A 20,713-nucleotide genomic window follows, 5' to 3' on the forward strand; every position below is an offset into this window, starting at 1 on the left:
GGCGGCAGCCCTCGGCGCCCGGGGCGCCTTCCTCGGGACCTGGGGGCTGGCTGCCCCGCCCTCTGCGCCCCACTTTTCCACCCTTCTTCCCAATCCTGCCTGCCTCTGCCCTGGCCCCCAAGAACTGGGTTGAGCCCAGCCCCGTGCAGCAGCTGTTGCTCGTGTCTCTGTCTCGGTGCTCTGCTGGGGGTCCCCCAAGGAGCCAGTGCGCGCTGCGGGCTGGGAAGAAGGCGCCGCTCCGCCGGTCGTCCTCCTCCTCCTCGTCCTCGTCCTCCTGCTTCTCCTCCTCCTCCTGCTGCCGCCGCCGCCGCCGCCGCCGCCGGTGCCCGGTCCGTGCGTATCCCGACACCCCCGCCAGCTGGGCCTCGGTAAGTGCCCTGGCCACCCGGGCCGCGGCGGGAAGTGTGGGAGGCGGCAAGGGAAGTCGAGGCAAACTTGGTGGTGTGGCAGACCCTAGAGGGTCTGGGAACCGCACGACAAGATCGCGGGCCCAAGGGGGGCAAGGGGGCGCGGCTCTTGCAGCTGGGGAAAATGACGAAGTCGGGAAACAGGAATCTAGCCCCCCCCCCAAAAAAACACCAGGGTTGGGGAGAGCGATAGTTCGAAAGGAAGAAGAGACAGAAATGGGAAAAGACTGTGACTGGAGCCAAGCCCGCTGGATTTCTGGAACGACTTGTGGGTGGGGGTGGGGATGGGGGTGGTGCCCGGGACGGGGGAAGAAGGAGGGTTGTTGGGATGGAGACTGGAGCAGCCAGCCGGGGCGGAGAAGAGCGCGCAAAGGGGGCCCAGGGAGTTGGAAAGAGTCAAGGGCAGGGAAAGAGGGTGCAGGTTGTGGGACGGAAGGAAGGGAGGGTGTCTCGGCGGCGGCCTTGGTAAGAGAAAGGATCAGAGGGCGTGATTGACAAAGCATGAGTGCACTGAAGTCTGGGCACCAGGAAGAATCCGCTCTGCTGTCGGACGGTCTAAACTGGGGGAAAGCCCTCACCCTCCGCGTTCTGAGCCCGGAAGAGGTGGCCGACCCCCTCAGGAGGCTTGCCAGGGAAGTAGAAATGTTAGGCAAGCCTCGGTCTCCCCCTGGAACGGAGCCAGCGCCGAGTTCCCTGCTCGGCCGGGGTCAGAAGCGAGGAAAGTTTGCCAGCGCGTGTCCTTTGTGCTGCACGGTGAGGGGTGTGGGCGGTCGCCGACTTCGCGCTTCGCGGGTCCCCGCAGCGACTGTCTCCCTTCGAGGGAGTCTCTGACCGGCAGACTGCGGTGGGGTGGGAAAGTCTAGCCGCGAGAGAACCGCTGCCTACCGGGACGGGTGGGAAAGCCGGTCCTGGGACCGTCGCGAGGGAGCCCGCGTGGGTGCACGGACTGGGAGACGCAGCTGTGACACCTGCTCCAGGAGAGGGGACCTTGCCTGCCGGGCGCCCCGCCGCAGCCCCAGCGCTGAGAACAGTGCCTGGCCTTGGATGCATGGATGGCCGGGGTGTCGATGGTTTTCGGGGACCTTGAACCTCAGCAGGCAAGGGCTGAGAATCTCAATTCTACCCTGCCAAACGTATTTTCGTTCCCAAACCCAGATTATACGCATAAAGGCAAAATGGAATTCTAATTCGGTGAAGGAACAGGTACTGCGAAAGGCATGTTTTGTTTTGCAATTTGCGTGGCCACGGCAATCTAAATAATTACTATTACTGGAATAGGCTCATTACTTCATTTTAAAAAGCTAGAACTAGAATAGTGGAAAGTTCAGTAAGGTACTTTGATCAGTATAAATCTAGAGTAAAAGTGTTACTGGCTCCAGGGCCATATGTGTCCAGAAGTCTCTGATTTGCATGCAAATGTGAGCGGATCCTGGCAGATGTCTGGCCTCATCCATTCACATGAAGGAATTTGAAAAGACAAGGAGTCTTCAGCTAACAATAGACCTTAAGAAAATAGAATAAAGACGCAGTGTGAGTTTTTCTGTTTGGGAATTCCATGGCTTGCTGACACCTTTATTCAAGAGCCAAATTCTTTGAGTGCTATTGTAGTGAAAGCTCAAAAGTACTGCTTGCTCTTTACCTGACTGTATGCATTTGTACAACATTTAAGCTAGATATTCTGAGCGAGTTAGGAAAATGTTCATATGAAGCAGACAGTAACTCGAATCGACTTCTGGTGGCTTGATGTGATCTCTGAAGTGACCCCTCAACTTGTAGACTTTCTTTTCTTTTCATTTCTTTTCTTTTTTTTTTTTTTTTTTTTTTGAGTTGGAGTCTCACTCCGTCACCCAGACTGGAGTGCAGTGGCCGCTCCCGGCCACCGCAGCCTCGACCTGCTGGGCTCCGGCAATCCTTCTGCCTCAGCCTTCCAAGTAGCTGGAACTACAGGAGCGCGCTACCTTTTGCTCACATTTGCTTCCCATCCTCAGACATTCAATATAGTAGAAGATCGTTGTCACGGACCCACATGAAGATCTCACTAGAATGTTTACTGTCTAGTCGAAGTCGTTTTGGTTCTAAAAGGCACCAAGCTTGTAGAAGTGCCGGTGATGAAACTGTCCTGTCCCTAAATCATCAGAGTGGGTTTCATGTCACAGTACAGAGCAGTGAGTGGGGAGCCAGTCATACCGTGAACTCCAAAGCAAAGGCCTTTCTGCCTTGCCTCACATTAGCTGATTGACCACACTGCACTGTTCACTTCCTGGCGTTGTGCTATTGCTGAACAAAAGGCAGGCGGTGTGGGCCGCACGTGAGCCGGCGATTATACCTACCGACAAGCCAGCCCCAGTGGCCTCTTCTTTTGTCAGTCTCAAACACTGTTGAAAGGAAAAAGAACCTATTCACTGAACAGCGTTTGCCCCTGTATTCTATCTCTTCACTGAAAGGGATAACCAAAAAAAAAAGACAACATTGTTTTGGAGAATTCAGTGTTGGGGGCAGGGGCAGGCAACAGATGTTAGCCTGCTATTTTACATGTTCCCTTAAGTTATTTTTGCTGCTTCAGTGCCTTTTATACGTAAAGCAGTATTTTCCCAGAAGGGGAAAAATGAATTGAATCAAATTTAAGTAATATTAAATTTGAAAATCTCATAACCAAGTTTGCATTTTCTGTCTTAGAGCTATAGAGAAGTCAGAAAGTAACACATCATCATAATAAACTCTTACGTGACTCATGACTAGGACCCTGTCTTCCTCTGGAGTTGAGGGATAACTATAAAATAAGCATGACTATACTAAATTATAAACCATTTTCTTGTAAAGTTATCTAAGTATCTTTAAAACAAACCTGGTGACTTTAAAATGACCATAGCATCACATTTGTGAAAGCTTAACTTTGGCTATTATCTTCCCTGTGTGAAATCTTTATTCTGCAATTCTGATGAAAGGAAAGAGTAGAACTCATTCCTTGGTAAATAAAAACAACAAAGTACCTAATTATTAGATAAGGATCATTCTTCTAAATAAAAGATCTGAGAACAGATCCAACTGCGTACTGTGGTTCTGAAAAATAAACACAGATAGCTCTGGTTAGTGTTTGAAATTCTGAAACAGCAAGGAAAAACTCAGCCATTGGTCTCTTTCTGGTTAGACTCTGCCAAGACTACTACCTTCTTGACCTGAACTGCTAGACCCATTACCACATATTCTAAAGCAGTGACTCTCACGGGAACATTCCAGGTATTAAAGAAAATATGCTTCTGCTGAGTTATATGGCTATTCCCCAAGCCAGTTGACTATAAATAATTATTATAAGTAATCAGAACGGTGGACTTTATATGCCACCATAAATATGCCATAAATAAAATATGGTAAATTATAGGATACAGATGTCACTTCTACTAGACTTTCACAATGCTTTCTTAAAATTCATTTTTAAGCTACCAAATAATAGTTCTCTGGGTGATTCATCTGAGTACTAATATAAGGTTGCTCAAATGTTGTATTTCATTTTTAAAAATTATTATGCTGAACATCTATTTTGGGTTAAGTCAATCTGGAGATAAAGCAAATTCCATTTTAGAATCATATGATAATTTAGAATAATATGTTCCTGGGAACAATGGAAGTATCTTTAACTCATGAATAAAGCTTTGATTAATATTTTATTCAGAATGAAATTGTAACTATATTGTTGAAGTCAGAAAAGTATGTATTTTCTCTTGTTTGGACTCACAAGTACAAAATAAAGACAAAAGTTAAACCCTATCTGTAAAATCCAGGCTCGGTGGCTCAGCCTGTAATCCCGCACCTTTGGGAGGCTGAGGTGAGTGGATTACCTGAGCCCACGGGCTCGAGACCCGCCTGGGCAACTTGACGAGACCTCATCTCTACAATAAATCAAAAATCAGCCAGGCGTGGTAGCACGTGCCTGTAATTCCGACTACTCGGAAGGCTGAGGCGGAAGGATCGCTGGATCCCAGTGGGTCAAGGCTACGGTGGCCGGGAGTGGCCACTGCACTACAGTCTGGGCGACGGAGTGAAACTCCAACTCAAAAAAAAAAAAAAAAAAAATTCAATACTTTAGCGACCAAGGGATCAATTCTTTCTTAAAGTCTTCTTCAGTGAAGTTACCTTTTTAAATTTTCTTGTTTTAAAATATTACCATTCACCTACTTTATGGATCTATTACAGAGTGTAGCTTCCAAGTCCTGAAACATAGACGAATGCATAATAAATGGTTTGTTGAAATTGCATTACAATTCATGATAAAATGATATACATTTCCAGACTTTATGGGCACCTTGTAGAACTGTTAAGCACATTATTCAGTAATTAAAGTATGTACCATTATAAATTATAGTTTTTTTTAAAAAAAGCAATATGCAGGCTTACATGTCATTAAATTTTTTACTTTTTGAATGTTTTCAAAAGCTCTAGCAAAGATAGGACATTGTTAGCAATTTTGTAACTGATTTGGTTAGTAAGCAAAGCAGTTATCCAGTCATAGCTAGAGAATCTAGGATCAGTTTCTTAACCCCACCAACCCTCAGTTTCCACGTTTGTAACATAAGTTGGATGAATAAGACTGCCATAATCAGCAAAATTGCTAAAGGTTTAGGGAAGCTGTGCCTCCAATACAACAACTAACATGAACATTTAACTTGCATGGAACCACTGAACTGATAATCATCCCTGAGTTGCAAAGCAGCTAGGCTTAAACTTCAGTGGTATACACCAAAGATCCTGTCCACTCTGACTTCAGGGTACCCTCTAAAGAGACGACTGCATCAGCTTAAGACAATTAATTTTGAAATCTGTGAAGTGAAAACTGCTTTTCTAGTAGCTTATTGCCTCTCATTTATACTCTTTATAGCTCAGAGGTTGGAGTGTTATTTGAAAGCTCTGATTAATACAGCAAGTTATAACTTTCTGACCCAGGCCGTCCTAGCTTACATCTATTATACCACTGGCAGACATGTGGACGCCACAGCTGTCCCCTCATTTGTGTATGAAATAGACACACTAGTGGCATTTTTTGGTTACCATAGTTACACTAACAATATACATGTGACATGACATCCTTCTACATGAAGGGTTTTTGTGGAAGATATTTTGTAGACCTGGGAGTAAAGGACAACCATTTAAAGTCTGGGGGACACATAAATTAGCCTGCCATTGTTTTCCGGAGACACCATTTCAGTCGGGAGGAGAGCCTTCCTACAGTGGTGTCCAGGCCAGGAAAGGGCAAGCTTAGAAACAAAGATTTCCAAGGGAAGTATTTCCTACAATGCCTAAGCTCTACAGGAGAATGTCCACTGACTATTCATTTCAAAATATTTGCTTTTCCTATTTATGACTGCCCTTTGTGGAATAATGTATTAGCATAGTCATTTTCAATTTCTACAGGGAAAATGGACAGCACCAATATTAGTAGCTATCTCAGTAAGACCTGGGAAACAAAAAAATCAGTTTGCACTATTAAGCAGTGAGCACAAGAGAGACTCATCATTTAGGAAAATGCAAAGAGCTTTATAAAGAAAGAAAGGTGGCTTAATTAGTTTCATGCCTATAATTTTCCCCTCTAGAAAAAAATGTTAGCATGGCAATAAAGAATATCATTAACCTGCATTGTTATTTCACAATAGTAATAAGTCTTAATTTGCATCCATAATAATCAATGTAATCAAGTACTGTACAGAGAGTCAGAAAGGCGCACGCTCCATTCCCAGCAATGACACTAATGACTCAATGTCTGACCTTCTGGATGTCCTGCAACCTTCCTGGCGCTTCACGGCCTGATCAGGGTTGTGTTTTAAAGGACCCAGTAATATGGGTAGATATTTCTAACTTTACCAGTGCAAAGAATTTGATTTCTGCCCCAAGTGCTAGAATTGTATGGAGAGTTAACAGTCTGGGGGACAGCCCCACTTTCTGCAAAGTGATTTTTCTGTTCCTTCATCCAACTTTGTTCTTTTTTAAATGTTCTTTCCCTAGCATTGACAGTTCCCTATCACTCCACCAGTGATAGGGCCACCAGGCCCTTTTGAGGGAAAACATTTTACCAGGGGTACAGGAAGTTGTTTGTGATCATCAAACATCAGTTTACCCAATAAATAGATATTCAGCCCTCACTATATGCCACACCTTCTAGAAGGCACTAAAACCAAGCGAAGTTAGCTTGATTTTTTTTTTCTGCAGCCTGTATGTTAAACCCATCCAAATGCATTTTGTTTCCATCAATTCATGTATTCTATAAATATTTATTGAGTGTCTAGTATGAAAAAGGCTCTTGCACAGAGAATTTCAACCAAGGGTGATTCTGCCCCTTAGGGGGACATTTCACAACATTTGGAGATTTTTTTTTTTTGTCAGTTGTTGCCATGGCTGATGGTAGAGTATTATACTGGTATCTAATGGGTAGAAGCCAGGGAATATGCTAAAAATCCTGAAATGCACAGCTCAGGATAGCCCTCACAACAAAGAATTAACTGATCCAGATGTCAGTGATGCTGAGGACCCTGCTCTCAATGTTATTGCCTCTGCCCTCCATGAGCTTAAGTCTAGTAGGGAACATAGAAAGGAGACTGGCACGTGCCCTGTAGTGTGCTGTACGGGCTGCACAAATACAGAAGAAGGAGCCTCAAATTAGAGGTCGGCTGACAGCAAGGGCTTTAAGAAACACACTGGATAACTTATAGAACAGGCTGTCACCTAGACCACAAGTGTTCAGCAGGAGATGACTTTTGATCTAGCTTCATTGAACATAAGTGAGTTGGATGGACACTTGACAAAGGGTAGACTCCTCAAGTTTGTCTGGAATTTTAAACTGGGCATGGAGTTGTTAATTCCTTGTAGGACGTGGTCAGAATTCAGTAGCAACAGACAGAGTACCAAACTGGCTGCTTTATTAAAAGGAAGATGCAGCCAAGTTGACAAAGATAGCTAATAATGCCTCATGTTATTGAACTTTAAACTTTGCAGAATCCTTCAATATGTTTCTTATTTGACCTGTAACACTGAGATACCAAGTATTATCCTTCTTTCTCCTTTTTTCCCCAATAACTAAGGGACCAGAGCCACAGAGAGATTCATTGTGACTGTGGACAAGTCACTTAACGAGGTATTATCCATAAAAGAAAAGGCATGACCAGGCTCCTCTTCCTAACACAAGTTAAATTTGTCTAAGGTCACACAGCTAGGCAAAGACTGGGGCTGGGATAAGATCTGGAGATCCCTGCCTCTCTCAGACCTAGTGCCTTTTACACTTGGACGGTGGGTGGCTATTTCCTGAACTGTGGAATCAGAAGAGGTAACAACAGGACAATGACTCAGCATTCTACCTCTTGGGTTAACAAAGAAAGCAAGGACTTGTGAGGCATCAGTTAAAATGTATCATGCAGGGAAACTTAAGTTGCATTTCCCATACACCTAAGGACTAATCAGGCCCTCTCTCCAATATGTTATCTTAAGCTGCCCTTAGTAGTGTAAAATGAAAATACTTGTTACAAGCCAGAAAGGTTCACAGGAGAGTGATGCTAGGTTAGAAAATGAGACAGAAAATGAGATAATCTAAAATATTGGAAAGAATGAAGGATGTTCTGCCTAGAAAAGATGGAATAGTGGCAATGGTTTTCTGTTTTTATTTAATATTTGCTTTTTTCTTCAGTGGTGGCCATTTTAACTTTCCTACCAGAGAATGATGATCAGCATATACATCAATGCACACATATGTGCGCACATATACAACATAGGAGAAAGATTCCATACTGACAAGTTAATATTTGTTTGTTTTTTCAATAAGACTTGCACATGAAAATGAATTTTGGAGTGAGACTTCCTTCAAGGTCATAAAGGTATACTAAGTCCTCACTTCTCTGGGATAGTGTAATGTTTTCTTATGAGAAGTAAGACTGAGAAACTGCACAATCACTCAGGATTCTTTTCATTCTCTGTGGTTTCCATGATCATGAATGAGCATGCACAGAATTTCAGTCACATCCTGAGAGTTTCCAAGACACTAAAGGAATCTACATTAGCTCATTGTACCATTGTAGAACTACTGAGAACAGAGGAATAGCAGTTACTAGATTTCTTTAACTTGTTATTCCAGCTGATTGTGGTTCTGTTCAGTGAGGACTACATGTAAAGCTTCTCCCCCCAAAGGACCAGTTAGCTTTGCTTTGTTCTACAGGGACACAGTCAACCTCCTCATGTACTCAGAAAGTCATCCTTTGTCACCCAGGAGGCCAGGTAAAAACTTTAGATCATTTCAAAGCCAACTGAAGGCAAAACACAAAGTATGTGAGTAAATGCTGGTGAGATAGTATTCCCTTCATGCATAAAGGACAGCACTGTCAAAGTGAAGAAGTTTCCAAATGGGAAACTACCAGAATTGAGCCATGGAATGAGATATTAGCTCTATGTAAATGAGGTTTTTTAGTAATAAGGAAAGTATTGTGTAGGGTTCCCAAACTATATCCCCAGAGCCCACTATTTTTCCTAGCATAGCATCATAGTAGCAGTAGGAGAATGATAATGATGTCCTATATTGTGCCTTTCCAAAGTGTTGGGAGCCATCACCTTATATGCATTAAATCCTTTAATCCTTGCAACGGCTCTGTAATGTAGACACCACTTTATAGCTCAGGAAATTAAGGCAGATAGCAATTAAGTAATTTGCCCAAGGTCACACAACTAGTGTGTATGTTATAAGCAAATATTTTTTTAGTAAATAAATGAATGAATATACTTCTGTTTTAGAGAAACAAGTCCTTTATTTAAATTTTTAGTTCATGGCATTCCTGCTTTCCAGGCAGGACATTTTCAAGAACTGCCTCTGTAACTTGTGAATGATAGGGGAAGAGATGGTCAGTGGCAGAGCAGGGTTTGAACTGGGGTCTGTCTGACTCAAAACCTGCACTGCTAAAGCATTTGGCTATGTTTCTTCCTCTTTAATTGCAGCCATAAAACAAAAGGACTGGACTAGATGAGCTCTCATAGTCCATCTAACTCAAAAAATGCTATAATTCCATATTAAAGTCTGTATAAAATAAGTCTTTTTTTACTACTTTTAATTTTGAAATCTAAGTTAGTATTTTTATTTAACCAGTCATCATTAAGTTATCCTTTAAAATTATATTGTAATTATTAACAGAACATATTTTTAAGCCGCATTTAAGATAAATCATTTTAAATGGATGAAAATACATACTTAAGGATTGCCTTCCCCTAACCATTATCATCTCGCTACCTATAAAGTTATGTCATCATTGTCTAAATTTAGAATGTTTCTAAAAACTAGAAAGCATCTTTCTGTTACCTAGAGAAAAGACAGGAGTAAATTGATTAATTTTGAAAAAATTACTGTCGATGTTTGCAGACATCAGTGGACTGCTGAATGTCATGAATAGTACTAAATGGTTTTTACAAGCGCTTCAAACTACTAGCAATATTACAAATTACTACTTGAGATTTGCTTCTAAATTGGTTTGCTTAAGGAATCTTGCTGACATGCAAGTGAAACATCAGAACAATATGTCAGTCATTACCATAGTGTTACAGAATGTACAGTCCCAAGGCAGAGGAAAAAGAGTTGGTAACAAGGCAGGTCTTACATGTAGGAAAAATTAATTTTAAAACTTCATTTCAACTCTATGATCTAGAGTAATTTTACAGCCTCAGTATCCTCATCTGCAAAATGGGGATAATAGTAGAATCATGGTAATTATTCAAAGAGAATGTGCATAGAAAGCCCTTAGCACAATTTGGGAACTAAGATAGATACTTAGTGTATAGTAGCAATGAGTAGATGTTGTATTATGTTGATGTCTGATATCTCTGCCTGCTATTGTGTCTGCAAGCTGAGGATGCAAATTCAGAGGCACATGAAGAGATTTTAAGAAACAAGAAGATTCAAGCTAGATGTTTTATGAAGTCAGTAGTTCACATAACGTTACCTTATGTGGTCGACCACAAAAGAGGCTTATATTTGTCCAGACATCCAAGATGTCTTAAGTCAGCTGATGAGCTTTTTAAAAACTGGCAACCAGGTGAATACATTAGAGCCTTTTGTTTGTTTCTAGATTCTCTTGTGTATCCACTCTCTCTTTTCTCTCTGACAATATTATAGTGCCTCTAAGTTGTAATGAAAAGAATCACATTTTTATAACCAGTTAGCAAGACACTGTAACTAACAAACTCCAAAGCTTCATCTCTCTGTATCCATTGTGACCATAAAGTTGTTGGGTCAGGTAAAACTCTTAGAACAATACTAAGCATCTTTTTTTTTTTTTTTTTTTGAGTCAGAGTCTCACTTCGTTGCCCAGGCTGGGGTGCAGTGGCACACTCACAGCCACCCCAGTATGGACCTGCTGGGCTCCAGTGATCCTTCCACCTTAGCCTTTCCAATTAGCCAGAGCTACAGGTATGCGCTACCACATCCAGCTAATTTTTTGATTTATTGTAGAAACGAGATCTTGCAAAGTTTCCTGGGCTGGTTGCTGGTCTCAAACCCATGGGCTCAGGCAATCCACTCCCCTTGGCCTCCCAAAGTGCTGGGATTACAGACTGAGCCACCGAGCTCAGCCAATACTAAGCATCTTATATGTGCTCAATAATAATGCTGCTACCGTTATTATTGTTAATTCTTAGTATCATCACCTTACATCTTGACCAAACTACAGGGCTCCTGGCTGGGATAAAATTAGAACAGTGAAGCATGACCAAGAGTCTTCCCTGAGGCAAGATCAGCATGAAGAAAGAGAAAGGTCCCAAGCAAGCCAGATCAGGTGTGACCCCATTAGGAGATCCCCGGTGGACTGACACAAAGGCAGGTTGCCATGACTTAGCCACTGTAGCACCTATCCTTTTCAGCTAGCAGATATTCACTTGCATATGAAAGGGAGAGTTGAGAATACTACTAACCCTACTTCCTTTGAATTCTTTGTCAGATGGAAATAATAATTATTTACAGGGAGCCTCATATTCATTGCTTTGTGTAATCATTACAGTCAGTGCTTCAAAGTTGATGTGGCCACATTTACAGGCAATTGTAGACACACATATTCTTAGCTCTTGGGGACAGCCAGTGTCACTCAGCTGGTCATCACCTGGCTACACTTACAAGTCAATAAACACAGAATTTTTAAATGTACTGAGAGGAGCATATAGCAACCCTAGCAGTTCAGTATTAGTTCCATTTTAAAGAGTTGGAAAAAACCTGAGACAAGTAACATGCCCAGTATCTTACATCTAGTAAGTGTGTGTAGGAACAGATAGCTTTAACTCTGGTTTTCCTCCAGACTGACTTAGTCACACTGTCTCTGATTTTCCTACATCTTCTTGTCCTCACTTCATGTCCAGCATGTGTTATCTTAATTTAGGATTATATAGGTATTATGTAACTGTAATATCACCACCACCAAACATCTCCTTAAGGGAAAAGACTATAACTGAGTCTTAGGTTTTGACACCTATAGACCTAGGCATATGCCCTTAGCAAATATTCAGTCAATGAAAGAGGAAAGAGATTTTCGTATCATTTGTGTATTAACTTTTGCCATATTGCTTCTTTTAGACAATTTGTATAAAGTTATTTCTTCTGTAGTTTTGTGCAAATTGATTGGTTCATAGACATATATTCAGAGGTGTTACTGTGTTACTATTTTTATTTTATTTTTGAGTCAAAGTCTTACTCTTTTCATCCAGGCTGGAGTGCAGTGGCCCAAAATCATGGCTCATCACAGCCTCGAGCTCCTGGGCTCAGGCAATCCTCCCACCTCAACTTCCAGAGTTGCTGGGACTATAGCCACCCACCACCACACACTGGCTTAATTTTTAATTTTTTTTTTTTTTTTTGTAGAGATGAGGTCTCACTATGTTGCCCAGGCTGGTCTTGAACTCCTGGACTCAAGAAGTCCTCCTATCTCAGTCTCCCAAAGTGCTGGGGTTATAGGCAAGAGCCACTGTGCCCAGCTTGTGCTACTGCTTTAGAGAGGCTATTATAGAAAGTTGAATTCATTTGTGAATGCTTTTGTAATATTATCATGAAGGAAGTATATTAATCAAAAAGTATTCATTAAATGCTTGTCGAATAGCCAGTGCTGTTAGAAGTGTGATGTGGGAAATGAAGGAAATGTACCTGGTATTATTTCTATCCCAAACGAGCACCCAGATTCATTGGAGAAACAGAGTGAATAGCGGCAAAACAAAGTAACTAAGTGATCATCAGCAGAAATTTTATAACACTGTAGAAAAGCAAGGGCTCAGACAGGACCAGGCTGGATTTGAATCCCAACTCTATCACATACTCGCTATGCTCAGTCTTGGTTAAAAGACTCAATTTATTGACCCCAAACTCTCTCATCTGTAGAATGGAGGATTAATATCTACACACAGGGCTGCAATGAGGATATATGAGAAACCACTTGGTACAGTTCTTAGGACATGACAGCCCTCACTTCAATCACGGGCTAATATTGACAGCATCACTTTTGTGCAGATGTTTGTCTATGGGCTGGGAGTACACTAGTGAGCAAAACAGAAGGTATGTGCTCCCTTCCCATGTGGAGCTTGCCATCTGATGGGAGATACAAGCAACGATCCACTAATCACACGAGTAAAAGTAAAATTACAGCTGTATTAAGTCCAGTGAAAGAAAAATACATGTGACCAGGAGACTATAAAGTGCAGGTTTCTAGAAGACCTCCCTAAAGAAGTGACATTTAAAAAGAATCTCAGGGTCACAGGAGAGTGGAGAGGGGAGAGGTTTGTAAGTCAAAGCCCAGAGGTTGGGAGAACGTTGGTGGGTCTGAGGAACAGAGAAAAGACTAGTGCAGCTTAGAATAGATAAAAAGGGGGACCTTCTTTTCCCTCTTTCCAAAGTATAGTTGGAGTTCAGAGAAGGCAGAACTTGTACGGAGTTTAGCAAAGGGAGGGATTGTATTATGTACAGAAGAAATGTGCCGCCACAGCAGAGGCCTGCATTGCTGGCTAGGGAAATTGAATGAGCAGTGGTAGTGAGTCTTGGCTGGTTGGGTGGCATGCCAGTGTCTGCCATGTGTGCACTGGCATATGTCAAGCTCCAAAAGCAAGGGGGCATACCAGGAAGAAAGTCTTTTCCATTTATGTGAGGCCTTGAGCCTGTTACCTTCTCTGAATCTTGGTTGGGGGAAAAAAAAAAGATATAACATCACAGGTTTGAGAGAATGGAAAGATACAATACATGTGAACATGGCACACAGTGTCTAGTAAGTTAGCTTACCTTCTTTTATTTTCTGCTTTTTATTGCCATTTTCCCCTCATAATGCATTTTATTTTACTATTGATGAACCTCTGATGAAGACACTAGTTAACTGACAATGTATCACCTGTGTTTTCCACAGATATCAATTTTTTTATACCAGTTTGGGAATAGTTCAAGAAATTTGGCTTGGCATGCAAATGCTTCTTGTGTGGACTATCATTCTTGTTCATGATTTCCATTGTGTAAGATGCACTTAGTCGCATCTGACTGGTGTTAACGTGAAAAGAGGTGACTGATGTTAAGTGTGTAAAACCCACCATGAGATTTAGATGGTGAGTAATTTCATCAGAGCTCTAATGACCATAACACTTAGTTGTTATTGATTTGTCCTCAGTGGAGAGATCTACTTTTCTGCCTGATCTCAATTATTATGGTTCATAATATACATATCATTTCAATACTGAGTTAGCTTTTGCGCCTGTAATAATTTGTTATAGCTTCATCTTTGTATTGACATATAACTAAATTTAGACACTATTACCAAATAGTTATCAAAAAAGATGGTGAAGTTAGAATCAGTTATTTTTCAGCAAGACACAGAATTATTCTTCATGATGTTTTATGGCAGTGAATCTCTGGCTCCCCTGCACCCCTTTAATCTATTCTAAGGCGCACTAGTCTTTTCTCTGTTCCTCAGACTCCCTTGAGAGCTAAGTTTTTGACTAGATCTTTATGAGAAAAAAATCCCCAAATTTCTCTCCAGCCATAACCTCACTCCCCAACTCCAGTCCTATGTTTCCAAACACCTGGTAGATATCCTGAACATCACAACATCACTGAAGAGGCAAGAAGGAAGCAAAGTGATTCTATTCCAGGATTCAGAATGAACCATAGCTGTACAAGAAGGAGCCATTGCCTTGTGCAGAGGGACAAAGTCATCAGCAGTGGGCATAACAGTCTCTCTCTTTCCACCTTTTCGTCATGGAATGGAAACTCATCCCACTTCCAAGATGAGCTCTTGCTCTTGCCTGCTACATCTTGTTTTGGGAACCACTGCAATCACCATCACCTAGGCTCAACCTCAGCATTATGTTTAAGTCCTCCCTCCCCTTTCTCCACATCTAGTCAACTGTAGCATCTAATAGATGCTTGTCTAGTTGCAGTTCTCAGATGTCTCTTAAATATGGCACTGCTTGTTTTTTCCTGTCACTACAACCTCAATTCCAGCCCCCATTGCCTCTCTTTTAGCTTACTGTAGGTGTGTCTTAACTGGTTTTTCCACATCCAGTGTGCTTCCTCTCCACATAGCTGGTGGATTCATCTTTCTGATTTACAGAGTTAATCCCATAGTTTCCCTGTAAAAGGCATGTAGTGGTCCCCACTGGCTATGCCACATATTCTTGATGCCCCTCCAAATCCACTCAGTAGCCTTCTCCACTTTGTTTTGTACCCTGGGAATCAGACGTGTATGGATTGTATCCATCAATGGATCCCTTGTCACCTGGTTTCTTGTTGGGTTCTGCTGCCTACAGAAGCTAGCTTAGAAATGCTTGACAATCCTTTGTGAGTTTACCTTAACTTTGAACATCCCTTATGCTATGGTTTGAACGTATATGTCCCCCCCAAATTCATATATTAATACTTAAACCCCAAGGTGATGGTATTAAGAGGTGGGGCCTTTTGGGAAGTGATTAAGTCATAAGGCCTCTGCCCTCACGAATGGATTAATACTCTCTAAAGGAGATTGAAGAGAGTGCTTTAGTCTCCTTTTGAGTACTTTAGTCTTCATCTGGTTTGCCAAGTAAAGATGTAGCCTCTGTCCTTTTTTCCCCCGACATGCTTTGTGAGGACAGCGTAAGAAGGAACCACCTTAGACAGATAGCAGCCCTCACCAGACACTGAATCTACTTGTGCCTTGATTTTGGACTTCCTAACCTCCCGAACTGTGAGAAAATAGGTTTCCATTTTTAAAATAAATTACCCAGTCTCCGGTATTTTATTATAGTGGCAAAAATGAACTAAGAGACCTTGTCAGTGATCCCTTTTTAAGACCTTTCTTAATTCACTCCCTTTTGAGTGTATCATCTGTTTTCTTCTAGGTCTCTGAAGGATGACAAAGGAGAGAAAACTCCTTGGTGAAGCTGTAAAGGCCCTCTATATCTCAGCAACACCCTACTTCTGTGTCTTGGTTTCTATTCCTGTGTGGCATTACATAAACCCCATTCAAAATGAAGTCGTTCCTATGTACCTATCTTAAGTTGGCTGCCTTGGTGCCTTTACACCCACCAGTGGTGTGCTGGTAGATGTTTAACAGCTGGTTCTCCAAAAAAGATAAAGCCTGATTTGTATGTCCAATTTTAAACTACCACCATGATGCCTCTGAGCTCAGATTTGGAAAGAAATGGTCACCCTTGACTCAGAATGCCGCTGTCTCCTCTGCCTGGGCGGTGCTGCAGCTTCCCTTCCCTCATTCCACCACCAGTGCCTTGCACAGAAGAGTTGCTCAATAAACCACTCTCACTCATTTCTGTCACTCTTGTGGGCACTGGGAATGGTACAATAACCTAATTGCCTTGGATGCTAGGGAAGGGAGGGGCATACCTCATCAACAAGGGTACCTGCATCATCAACGTTTGTATACCTAACCCTGAATTGTACCCCACATCTTTATAATTAAAAAAAATCTAATTACCAGCCACATGTTGTTGATAATATTTCTCTACCTGGTTTTCTCTCTGATAATATTAGAGTGCCTCTAAGGCGTAATTAATAGAATCACATTTTTATAACCAGTTAGCAAGATGCTGTAACTAACAAACCCCAAAGCTTTATCTTTCTATATCCATTGTGACCATAAAGTTGTTGGGTCAGGTAAAACTCTTAGAACAATACTAAGCTTCTTTTTTTTTTTTTTTTTTTTTTTTTTTTGAGTCAGAGTCTCACTTCGTCACCCAAGCTGGGGTGCAGTGGCACACTCACAGCCACCCCAGCATCGACCTGCTAGATTCCAGTGATCCTTCCACCTCAGCCTTTCCAATTAGCCAGAGCTACAGGTGTGCGCTACCACACCCAGCTGATTTTTTTATTTATTGTAGAGATGAGGTATTGCAAAGTTGCCCAGGCTGGTCACTGGTCTCGAACCCATGGGCTCAGTCAATCCATTCCCCTTGACCTCCCAAGGTGCTGGGATTACAAATTGAGCCACTGAGCTCAGCCAATACTAAGCATCTTATATGTGCTCAATAACAATGCTGCTACCATTATTATTGTTAATTCTTAGTATCATCCTCTTGCATCTTGACCTGGAATTTTTTGTGAGTGCTAGTGAATGCTAATTAGATTTTTGAGACTTGAAAATCCTGAAGTGAAAATAAGCTACTTGTTCACATTTTATGCCAATTTGCTGAAGCTTGCTACTTAAAGTTGCTTCATTCTCCAAAAAAATAATTCTTATTTTCTGGTCTTGTTTTCAAATTATGTCTTCATTATCCTCATTTAAATGTAATTGGAAGTAATAATAGACTACCATTAAAATATATTTCCTCATTGTCATAACCATTTGGACATTCCATAGTTAAAATTATATCCCTTTAAACCTAAAACTCTACAGAAACTTCTAAGGCGCATGTTAGTCCTAGATATATAAGACTTCATTGCAGTTTATTCTGAAATGTGTTTTATTAAGTAATAACCTTTTTTAGTCAGTCTTTCTAAGAGATAACTTTAATTTTGCCTCACTAAAAAGAACTTTTATGTTTATTTATTTAAATTTAATGTATGTATTTATTAATATTTATTTTTTTGAGTCAGAGTCTCTGTCACTCAGGCTAGAGTGCAACAACATGACCATACTCAGGCTAGAGTGCAGCAACATGACCACAGCACACCACAGCCTTGACCTCTAGACTCAAGTCATCCTTCTGCCTTAGACTCCTGAGTATCTGGGACTACAGGCTTGTGCCACCACACCTGGCTAATTTTTAAAATTTTTTTTGAGTTGGATTCTCACTCTGTCGCCCAGACTGGAATGCAGTGGCCGCTCCCGGCCACCGCAGCCTCGACCTGCTGGGCTCCAGCGATCCTTCCGCCTCAGCCTTCCAAGTAGCCAGAATTACAGGCATGCTCTACCACGCCCAGCTGATTTTTTTTTTTAATTTATTGTAGAGATGAAGTCTCGCTGCCCAGGCGGGTCTCGAACCCGTGGGCTCAGGCAATCCACTCACCTCAGCCTCCCAAAGGCGCAGGATTACAGGCTGAGCCACCGAGCCCGGCTTAATTTTTTTATAGAAATGAGGTCTCAAGTTCTCGCTTTATTGCCTAGGCTGGTCTCAAACTTTAAGGCTCAAGCAGTCCTCCAACCTGGGATCATAGGTGTGAACTACTGCTCCCAGGCATATTTTTATATTTAAATTTCAAAATGTAACTACAAGAAAGACTGCTAGAAAACTAGGAGGTAAAGGAATAAAGATTATCTTATAATAGCATTAGATAATCTTACATTTTAAGGTTATTAATGACTGCCAATATTCAACTAAATTATTCTTTTTACTTTTAATAAACACTTGAAGAGAAACTATAGAACACATTATGATTTATAATGCTTGCTGGCATTTTAATGTTCTCAGCTATTTTTTTGCACCATTTGATTACACAAGGTCTAAACTGTGTAATTAAGGACCATCCCACTAATGTGCACTGGTGGATTTATGGTGTCTATGTCATCGACAATCTGAACACTTTGAGTGTTGGACCATTAGTTTCAAATGCATACTAAGATAGGGGAACACAATGGCACCAAGGAGGATGTAAAATAAGAAAGTATTTCAAATTCAGGGAGGTAGTTTTCACCTTATTTTCATTTAGCAAAACAATTTTAAAAACCTGATTAGCAGAAATCCTAATTAACTAGCTCTTTTCCCCCTTGGAGTCCACTTTTAGGAGAAAAGGGAAAATTGAAAGCAAATAATTTAACCAGGGCTTTAGATTTAAAAAAAAAAATAATTCCCATATAAATTCAATATCAGTGCCTTGAAGAAAAATAGTCTTAAGTTTTAAAAATATATAACAACCCTTATCAAAAGCAAGAATGTATATATTACAGTTTGAAGCAAAAAACCTTCTAGGAAACTTTCAGCTAGCCAGAAAATTAAATTTGCAAATTCCCTAAGCCTGATCTTCTAGTTAACCAAGGTCTTACTCAAGTGTAGTTTCCTTCTGTGTATCTAAGAGGATGTTACAGTGAACTCTTGGAGGTCTAGTAAGACAGTGGAGGCAGGTGATATCACAAAAGGGGCCCTGTGCAACCAACTCAGCTTTAATTTTCAGCTTACTCACCTATTAACTGTGGAAATTTTGATATCACTTGGATTAGTCGTGATTCTTCAGAGAAACAGAACCAATAGGATGAATGGATGGACAGACAGATGGATAGACAGTTGAAGAAGGAAAGGGAAAAGGAGAGGGAGAGAAAGAGAGATAAAGAGATTTGTTATGGGACTTGGTTCACATGTGGAAGCCAAGAAACACCACCATCCACCATTTTTAAGCTGGAAAACCTAAAAAGCTTGATGTTCATTCCAACTGTTGTCAGAACATAGGTAAAGCACTTCACAGTTTTTGTTTTGTATCATGCTCCCCATCCCTGTTTTTGGCCATTGTGACACTCTCTTCCATAGAGAGCCACTATAGCCCCAAGCCTTCAGAGGGAAAGTTTGAACAGGCAGACATGTCTTTTACTTCATTGTCTTGCAACGATTAAGAAAATCAAGTTTTCTAATTTCTCATTAGAATAAGAAGTCATATAAAAATAATTTAGGAAAGGAATTTGAAACCAAGTTTATTTTAAGAGTAGAGGGATAGATGACTTTATTTTGCTTCTTTAAAAGCAACAGCATTCAACACGCTTGAATTCTACCAAGTCAAAGGACAAGTACTGTCATCCATCCAAACACTACTGTCTTTAACTTGACTAGCAGGAACTTTTGTGCTGAAGTTATACATACGTCTGTATATCTGTCTTTAGATTTTAAAGCAACATCTTAATGTGGAAAGGATATGTTCTTGACATTTTCTCAGTCTAAAGTTTAAACAATTAGGCTTCTAATTGGCAAATTCTAAGCAGTCATATGTTTTAGAGAAATATCACTGGATCCAAGCTAAATGTTCTCATCTTAAGGATATTGGATGTTTTATTTTTTTTAAATTAAATGTTGTTCAAATGTCAGATAATTAATAAAGATTACTACTAGATTAAAAATATGTAACAAAAGACAGTACAGAGTTCTAGTTGAGCAAAGAAACATGCAATAAATATTCTGAAAGAGATGCGAAAATATTTGCCATTTTCTTGATGAGGAAAATTCTTTTCACTATTACAGACTAAACTTTAATTCAGTCTGGGAGGAAAAGCAAATCTGATACAATCTAATGGAATTGCTTAACTTGGTTGGCATTCAAAAATCTATGGCTTGGTATTAGAACCCTACGAATTGGCACTTTCAGTGCCCACAGTGATGAGTGTATCTGAGTGTTGATTGAACAATCCAGAGCCATTGTAGCAACCAGCTCTTTATATATTTATTAACGGGGCACGGTGAATTCTAGGTCTGACCTGAAGATGCTAAGCAATATCAGTGAAGTACTTAAACGGAAGTAATGAAATTGGGCCTTCTAGGCATATTAAGGCTGCCAAACTAAAGATTTTGCATTTATTTAACATTTAATCATGCTGCTAATTACAAAGCAATTATTTCATATAGACATATTACAGGAAGAGAATGAAAATAATCTATAAAAGACTAAAATTAATTGATTTCATGGTAGTTTTTATATCGCTACACTTGCTGGTACTAAAAAGACGCAATAAAAATAGGCCAGGTGTTGGCTGATGTTTTGATCTGTTTAGCTTTCTGTCAGTTCTTCAATTCAACAATATTAAATTGCCACTTTATGATTCCAGCGATGCAAATAACCTATTTCTTTACAGAGAAAAACAAACTTTCTTGATCCTATAAGTGAATTAAACAAAAGAAAAAGTTTTTCCTGGTCTTATTTCCTTTGCCTA

General features: G+C 40.8%; 1 protein-coding gene across 1 annotated transcript in view; it reads left to right on the top strand.

The window, feature by feature from the left end:
• The first annotated feature begins 288 nt into the window (after positions 1 to 288).
• LRRN1 (leucine rich repeat neuronal 1) overlaps positions 289 to 20,713 on the top strand; it is a 40,685-nt gene continuing 20,260 nt past the window's right edge. Inside the window, exon 1 of the mRNA XM_008063528.2 lies at positions 289 to 368. The gene's annotated coding sequence lies outside the window, so the exon portion shown is untranslated. The remainder of the gene's footprint in view (positions 369 to 20,713) is intronic.

Source organism: Carlito syrichta, unplaced genomic scaffold, assembly GCF_000164805.1.
Source record: "Carlito syrichta isolate Samal-C Ts95f unplaced genomic scaffold, Tarsius_syrichta-2.0.1 Scaffold99233, whole genome shotgun sequence".
Taxonomy (NCBI): Eukaryota; Metazoa; Chordata; class Mammalia; order Primates; family Tarsiidae; genus Carlito; species Carlito syrichta.